Below are 8,770 nucleotides of genomic sequence, written 5' to 3'. Positions count from 1 at the left end.
AAGCTATAAACTGAATAATTTGAGAGTTTTGCCGTGTTTGGTTCATCTCCCGTAGTGTAGGAAGCCGTCATAATGTCAAGTGTTATGTTCCTATTTTCGTCTATATTATAAGATAAATTTTAATTGGTAAATTCGGAGAAGATTTTTTTCCCACGCGTCGTCAAACATATCTTTCGTTTACTGTCGTACTATGGTAGACGTGATCACGAGAAGAAAATTAAAGAAATAGCCCGGATTATCAACCATTCCCGGATTAACTTAGGGTGCATTAGGGTTACCTGCCTCATTGACCCGCTACTAAGCCTGTTTTGGCAATAAATAGTTATAATTATAGCATTAAAGGTTGTATTGACGCAGTTTAAAGTTTATCTAAAGAATGTTATGGTTTTACGATGGGTGAGAATGGTCAACAATTATTGAGAGTATGCAACTCGTCTTCCGCCTAAAATGTCTGACTGGCATGGCGCGCCCTCACTCTCGGTGCGATATCCCGGAAACCAAAGGGTCGATAGAAATGAAAGATATTTGAGGTGATACACAGCAAATGTCTAACGAGTCATTGTAAAGCACAGGAAAGTGATAGAACAATCCGAGAATGACATAATCTTAAGTTATGTCAGAAAAACACCCAAAAATACCAAAATTTCAAAACTGTAAGTACGATGCGGCACGTTTTCCTGGTATCCTATTGCAAAAATAATTTTCACGATTTATTTTGTCACCGAATAGAACAAACCTGGGGACGTCCCAAAAGAAATTCGAAAACTTTAAAAATAAGGACCACCCTAGTGTGCATGTCTGAACTAGTAAAATGCAAGGGAAGGCTTCAAATACCTATTTTCGCTTGTTAAATTGAATTAGAATTAGTTTAATTATTAAATAATTTTCTTTACAGGGAGTATTAGTGTTCCTAGAAGATCAAAGAATAAGATAATGCTGTGACAAGGATGTTATAATTTGAAGTAAAATTTGAAAATTCATTCATTATGCTTTTCTTGCTTGCATTAAGTTCTAGGTAAATGAATTGGATATTTTCGGACTCCCTTTGGATGTGCGGAGAGTTGAGAGGTGTTTTTCCCGTTTCTGCTTCGGAACCTTAATAATTCTGTGGACGTAATTAATCCTGGAACAGGGTACTATGTTATGCTTAACAAAACATGTATGAGGTGTGATTAGGAAATTATTATTCCGGTGCCTAAGGTGGTAAATAAAGCTCTCCTATTAGGAAAATTGAGGGCAAAAATTTAAGGATTTTTCGCCATGTTCACAGTTAATATTTCCGTGGAATATGCTTTGTAAATGGCGAAAATTGTGAATTTTTGTGAATTCAGTTCCTACTATTCAAATTGAAGAGAAGTTTATTTTCCGACGATATTAATCATATCTAATAGACGCCAACATACTACGATGGATCAGGTCATAAAGATAAAATAAGAGACATAATCTGTGTATGTATTCCTCAATGCATGTTTTTGAATTTTCATATTATTCCCAACACCTTGTTTTGTATGTTGCAGCTTCATAAGCAGATTGCCTTCGTAAGTAGGATATAGATTAATCCAATCCTTGTGTGTCATATGTAGCGTACGTGTTGCATGGTGCATGATAATGAAAGTGGAATTTTAATGTGGTTGATGGTCATGATGTTGTGATGATGGCTCATCTCCTACCAAAAACCTCTGCAGGTGGCTTACAGGGTGATATGTGAATGAATTGCAAAATTTTAATTTCATTTGACTCTCATTTTATTTATCATCATGCAAACATCGGTGTTTTCCGCTCGTTTTGCTTAAAAAATGATTATATAACATTGAGTTCATATACATTGTTTGTCGTCCATTGTTTATGCTTACAAATAGTTAACTACTCCGTATTCACTGCTTCTGGCCGGTATTAAACAACGCCTATAAAATGATTCATGTAATATTTTGTCCTGAAAAAAATTAACAACTCTTGTAATATTGATAAAATGGTTGGTTTTTTAAGGTCAAATCGTTTTACTTCTAATTTTTGAGGCAAGAACGTTCAGTCCCCGCATTTGAATTTTTTAAAATTCTCATTCTAAATATAGTGAGTGAAATATTTATTAGCATATACAAAAAAATGAAAAGTGTGTGAAAAATATATTACCATCAAATAGTAAAATAATATATTATAAAAAAGAATCGATGAGGAATGTGTACACAATTTTAGATATATTCAATTTCATGAAATAATCTCCAGGGGGGTTGTGTTTGAATCGCTCGTAATAATTCCACTCACTCACCATCACGAGCGGTCCATTACGAGTGCTCACCAACACGAAGGGTAATTGGTGTGTTTGAAACTTTTCGTCTCGAAGTCGTATTGGAGCCTTCGTAATGAGATGGATCACGAGTGGTGGTTGTGGCAACGTTGTAATTTCCTTCATTTGTTTACGAATTCGTCAGTAGCGCGGTGTAAATTAAAGTAAACAAAGGCGTAAATATGAAGTTATCGCTGAGCAGAAATATATGCTTCGGCAATTCATTCTGAAGGTACACTATATAAAATGAAACGTATTGCGACATTAATGATTAATTCATTATTAATGAACCATTAAGCGTATTAGTTATTTATATTTACGTTACATTAGCCTCTTATTCTTCCATATCAGATCCATATTTTTCGGTAAATGATCGTTTTCTTATATAGTAATTATTTTTTACAGAGTGAATAGGTTAAATGAAGCGTAAAAATAAATACTTACTCAATAATAAAAAAATACGTAGCATCGTATATGTTGCTGAGAAACTATGTTTCCATAAATTGCCATTTAAGATTCTCATAACATTTGTTGTGATTAATAAATTTTCCCTCAGCGTTGGCAAGATTTGAAATCTGCCGCTAAAGTAGCGTGTTACAATCGTGAGGGCACCCACACTGGGAGTGGAGCCCTTAAATTTAGTGAGCTTAATCATATTAAAAAACGTATGATAGCACTGATAGGGAAGAATGCGACACACGGGCATGAAGACTTGCAGGAAATACTAATCATTTTCGATATTGAGGTAATACTAACATTAGCGTAGCAGACCCCAAGTGTAGCTAAGTTGAGTATGTCACAAAATAGAATCATTGGTTATTTCAGCAACAGAATTCATCAGATAGCCAGGTAGATAAAGAAAAAATAGTGAATCTGTGGACTCAAGTGATCTTTCTTCCTTTGACCCGACCCCATCAACCTCAAAATCTCCTTTCACATCTACTAAGAGTGTTTCAACACTTATTTCCACTTCTAATCCACTTTCCATAATTATTCAGACCCTCTCAATTACTAATCCCCACTCAAGATCACTCACTTCCTCCTCAAATCAAACTACCACACCAAGCACCATTGTTTCAATTCTCAAGACGAGGCGGACGACTCTAAAGCAAGTCTTGCATAATATCCCATGAGGAAAAGCTTATACAGCCTGTATGTGCGACTACATAGTATGTGCAGTAAAATGGCCCAACTTATGTAGCCATTTCCTCTTGGGATTTTAGCCTGAAATTAGCTCTGAGCTCTAATTTAGTGTTTGTGTGAACTTTCCAGCCTATTGTTTTTCATTGAGTTATTCTGTACCATAAGTATTACCTACTACTTATGTGCTGAATCCACTTTCCATAACCTAACACTCATACATGTTTCTATCCCCTGCGCATTTTAATCAACTTTAATTATGCCTAGCACAAAAATTAATGCTGGAAGATAGGAGCAATGAGAGAAATGCCCATTTTTTCAAAGTTCAAGATGAAATAAATTCCAGTAATGAAAAGAAAATTAGAAGATGAATAGGAATGGAGGGAGGTTTAAGATGTGAAAGAGATAAAATAGAATTTGATCTACATAGGGGATTCAGTATCCAATAAGACCTGCAAGAATATCCTCAAAGCAATTCATATATATTTCATGCCCAATTCTAATTTCTTGTAATTAAATAGGGGAAGAAACACAATATAATTGTTACAAAAAATGTACTCTCCTATTAAAAAAAATTCTATAGCCTCTTGCTTAATCCTATTGGTTCAATCTACGACTCATCTTGGTTTCTAAAGGACGCTGTTATAAAATTAATGCTATTCTAATCCATTAGCTTTGTCACTATTATAGGTGAACATTTAAATTTATCTTATACAAGGTCAAGGTTATATAAAAAATAGTATCAGTAACATGCATCTTGGCATTGAATTGTCTTTATTTTCAAAGAAAAGTACAACACACAGTATCATTGATGCACTGCAATAGAAATAACGTTTTTTAAGGAGTTGGTATACATCACATTCATGGATCACATTAATGTAAAGTTGAGAAAGTACAGCATATCATAGAAACATAAAATGTTGTGTGCCATAATGGATTTATTATTGAATATTGAGTATTAACAACCATTATGGATGGAAAACCTATGATCCTCATTAATCACTTTCATAAAAGACAAATAATGCAAGCAATCATCAAATTTATGAGTAATTCCATTCCCATTGGCAGAAAGTAATCTCCGCTGCATACCATTGTGGACATACCTACACCTAAGTAGGGAAACCAAATAGAAAATGAAGCAGAAATGGTATAAGCTGAGGAAAAGTAAGAAAAAGTAGCAGTTGAAGGAGTAAAAACATTGCTTTTACCACATGGTGATTAATTTTGTCTACCATGGTCTCATTACAGCTAACCATTATAAAGGTCTCACCTTGAACATGTTACACTGTAACGAAACCATGGTCAGACACAATAAATCACCATATGGAATTAATAGTTTTTATTCATTCATCTCCTATGATAAAGCATTTCCACCGAGTTACACCCACTACTATTAACTATAGTAAATAAACCTAGACCACACATGAAAGACTGTCATTCAGACTCCTGCTTATTGTACAGTGGGTGTGCCTTGGGAGGCTCAGTATGAAGAGGGCAAAAAAAAAATGTTTCAGCACATTTGAAGAGAAAAATTGGCTTGGACATCAAAACTGTTGGTATTCAGTGGCGCCGACTCCATGGGGCCTGAGGGGGCCCGAGCCCCCTCAAAGATTCTTTTGGGGGGGCGGAGCCCCCTCAATAATTCAAGAAAATAATTAAGTTATATTATGCTTTGTGAAATCACAAAAATATATTGGTAATTTTTTTTCCCATGTTTGACGATAGTTACCTTTTAAAATAAATTCAACAATGTGTTAAAACAAATAATAATAAGGTTAAGCAGGTTAACTGAATCAGGTGGTGTGAATCATGATAGCTTTTCGGTGCTGCGACACACTTTGAATTTAACCTCTTCCCGGGGAAAGACCTCCGATATGGGCCCCCCCCCCAATACTTTTTATAAGTCGGCGCCCCTGTTGGTATTGAAAACCAATGTTTGTTGGAGAACCCTAAAAATTGATTTAACTGTTTGGATTAGTTTTAGATTTTGGAAGATGGGTTCAGTGAAACAAGGTACATACCAAGCTTGTCGTGATAAAAAGTCACCAAGGAGTCAAGCAGTTTATCCTGCAATCTGAAGGCCTGGTTACACGGTACATAAACACATAGTTAATGAGTGAAATCATGAACGATTTTGGTGGAACAGAACATGTACAAATGCATGAACCACATTAGAACAGATTCTATTTTCTGCTCCTGCGTTCACACAAGTCTGGTGGTTATACAGTGCATTTTCATGTTCATTCACGCATTCAATCATTTAAGCATTAACTTGTGCATGTTAATGTATCATGTAACCAGGTCTTTACAGATGGTAGACTTCCTAGTAGATCTAAGAATTATTATTTATACAAAGATTGGTATTCTGAGAAAAATGCACACCAGAGTATTTCCATTGAAATAATTCGTCAACCAAACAACCACTGAACAGCATCCTTTGGATTAGTATTTTAAATGTTATGATTTAGTAGGGGTTGTCCAGAAGCCTCACCCAAATTTGAACCTGGGAGAATCTGGTTGAGTCAATCTTAAAAAATTAAAAATACAACAGTAACAGAAAAGCAAAATATCAAAACCTTCAGATTAAAAAATTGAACAGAAACCATTAAAATCAAAGCAAGGTAAGATGAGTCAAAATAATCTTATTCTAACATGCCTCCTAAGGCTATTCATAGCTATTTGAGGATCTATTGCTTTGGGGATATATTGCTATAGAACATAGCAGATATGCATGGTTTTAATTTGTATAATCATGGATATATAAAAATTATATTCTATTTCGGAAAACCAGTTAGGTAAGTCAATGTAAGAAGCTCATTAGGCTACTCATTGACACTTAAAATATCATTCAGCAGGTAATGGGTTACAATGTAAATTTCTAAAAAGTAATTGACCCTAGTTGCTTCAAAATAAAATATGATTAAATCACATGAACTCACCACTTGCATATTAATCAAATGATATATGTTATAATTTAAATAATCCCTTTCCTTTAGCACTACATGATTTTTTTGGAGATGCCACCATGGCAATGTGAGTTCCATCTATTACTTTGATTTTCATAGGGAATACATACATCACATATAACCAGTAAAAACCAACCACTTAATACATGACGCATACATACTTGCCTAAGAAATATAGCATTCAGTCTACTGCGTTCACTATTCACGGATGTTCATTAATTTTTAAACCAAGTTAGTATATACCTACGCCAGCGCTATGATATTGAATTTGGCCTATGGTCCACGGTCACCCATCGTTAAATAGATAATCATTTATATTTTTTGTCACCTCTTCCACACTCCGGCACAAAAAGCTTCTCTCCATGTTCATATATGCATCATAAGCTATGTATGACACTTATTGTCCCACAGCATTGACGGTAAGAGTAGCCAATACCTGTAATGAAATGAGTGTTTATCTTGAGGCAAAGTTGAACATTTGTCGACACACACGGTTACATGCGCGAGTGAGAAACAACCTTAATGTATTTTCATGGTTATCTACTCGGCTATTTTAAGTTAGAGATAAGCTAATATGTAATGAGGCCCATGTTACACAATTAAATACAAGATACCAATACTCGGAATTAGTAACATGTGTTTGTGCAATAAAACTATAGTAATGAACTAAACTGTCTAGTCTACATAAACTAATGACCGAGGATATTTTTCGCAAAACTACCGTTCTAATACGAAAGATCAAAGCCAAACTTGAAGAACAATAAATAAACTTATCCTAAAATAGCGAAATACGGTAACGGAAGGACATTAGCACTGTTAAAACACTTTTAAACGAATTATTTAGGATGAACGGTAAAACAATTCAATTGCACTTATCGAGTCTGAGTAAATAATCATTCCGGCAAGGCACAATTTGCTTATCAACAACCAGAAGTCGGCTCTCCACTAGGGATGGGCAAAAATAACCGGTTTTATTTATAACCGGTTTTTTCAGAAGGTTAACCGAGTAAAAACCGGTTATTTTTCGACGCCGGTTAACCTGAGTACTCGGTTTTTTTGGCATAACCGAAAAATAACTTAAGAAAAATAATTTGACTCCTGATTCCCGCACTCTCTCGCGAACCGTTGGAACTACCAGCACTTTTGCCGCTGCCACTGGATGAGGTTTTCCTGCGCCTCTACCGGCCACAGAGAACATTAAAACCGGTATTTTTTGATGCAATAGAAAAACCTAGTGGCCGGTTAAAACCTAGGCCACGAGTACTCGTTGGCATAACCGATGGCAGGCGGGAGAGAAAAAACCGGATGAGGGAGTACTCGTTGGGGAAACCTATCGCTGTGGGAAGGTTTTTATCAATGGAAAAACCTAGTGGCCGGTTAAAACCTGAGCGACGAGTACTCGTTGGCATAACCGATGGCAGGCGGTTATGGCAGGTTACAGTATAGGTTTTTTCAATGCATATCAACTAGTAAAAACTGTAACGAGTACTTGGTTATTCTCCGGTTATTGCAAAATAACCAAGGCGTTGGAGTAGCTATTGCGGAAGTTAAATGGATATGAAGTACATGAAATATTATATTAGTTTGCGAAAGCATGCCTGCCATGTGACCAAATTCAATAATACAAATATGAATATTGAAAATTCGGGGGGGAGCCGGTACCCCCTTAGCTGTTTATACAATCAGGATCGAAAGGGTCGTAGTTCCCCATAAAATTTCGGGGGGGGGGGGTTGTTATGGACCCCCTAGCTTTTAATAAACTTAGTTATATTCAAGCACAGTCATGGTTAGGGGGTTCTGTCCCCCCCGGGAGGACCGTAGTCTCGTTAGAAAATCTGGGGGGTCAGACCCCCTTAGATCTCTGTTATAAATTTAGTTATGTGAAAGAATGTCTGCGACATCGGAGTGGCTAGGGAGTCTCAGGGGACCCGGCCGCCTATAAAAATTCTGGGGTGGTATGATGACCCCCCTAATTTTTTGTTGATTTTGTTACTTTAAAGCACGGCTGTATCTGGAGGCGTCCTGGCCCCACAGAAGGGGTCGTAGTGCCCCTTAAAATCTCGGGGGGAGGTGGGGGGGGTTATGGCCCCCAAAACTTTTTTGTTTTAGACTCAGCTACATTCAAGCACTTTCATATTTAGGAGTCCCGGCCCCCCCTGGAGTACCGTAGTACCGCTAGAAAATCTGGGGGGCGGGACCCCCTTAGCTCTCTGTTATAAATTTAGTTATGCTATATACCTATGCTATATATAAAGCAAGTCTGCGACATCGGAGTACTAGCTAGGGAGTCTCAGGGGACCCAGCCCCCTATAAAAATTCTGGGTGGGGTCCCGCCACCCATATTTTATAGCGGGATTACGGTCTTCCAGGGGGGGCTGGA

The 8,770-nt window shown here is 36.7% G+C and overlaps 1 long non-coding RNA gene across 1 annotated transcript; it reads right to left on the bottom strand.

Moving 5' to 3' along the window:
- Nucleotides 1-4,181: 4,181 nt before the first annotated feature.
- LOC124168267 lies at nucleotides 4,182-6,627 on the bottom strand. The gene is made up of 2 exons (XR_006866888.1): nucleotides 5,807-6,627; nucleotides 4,182-4,533 (listed from the first exon to the last, which is right to left on the bottom strand). It is a non-coding gene; the product is annotated as an uncharacterized LOC124168267 (long non-coding RNA).
- Between the last annotated feature and the right edge of the window lie 2,143 nt (nucleotides 6,628-8,770).

The sequence above is a fragment of the Ischnura elegans genome, chromosome 11 (genome assembly GCF_921293095.1).
Source record: "Ischnura elegans chromosome 11, ioIscEleg1.1, whole genome shotgun sequence".
NCBI classification, from domain to species: Eukaryota; Metazoa; Arthropoda; class Insecta; order Odonata; family Coenagrionidae; genus Ischnura; species Ischnura elegans.
Note: the sequence above shows the minus strand (reverse complement) of the source record. Positions and strands in the feature narration are given on the sequence as shown.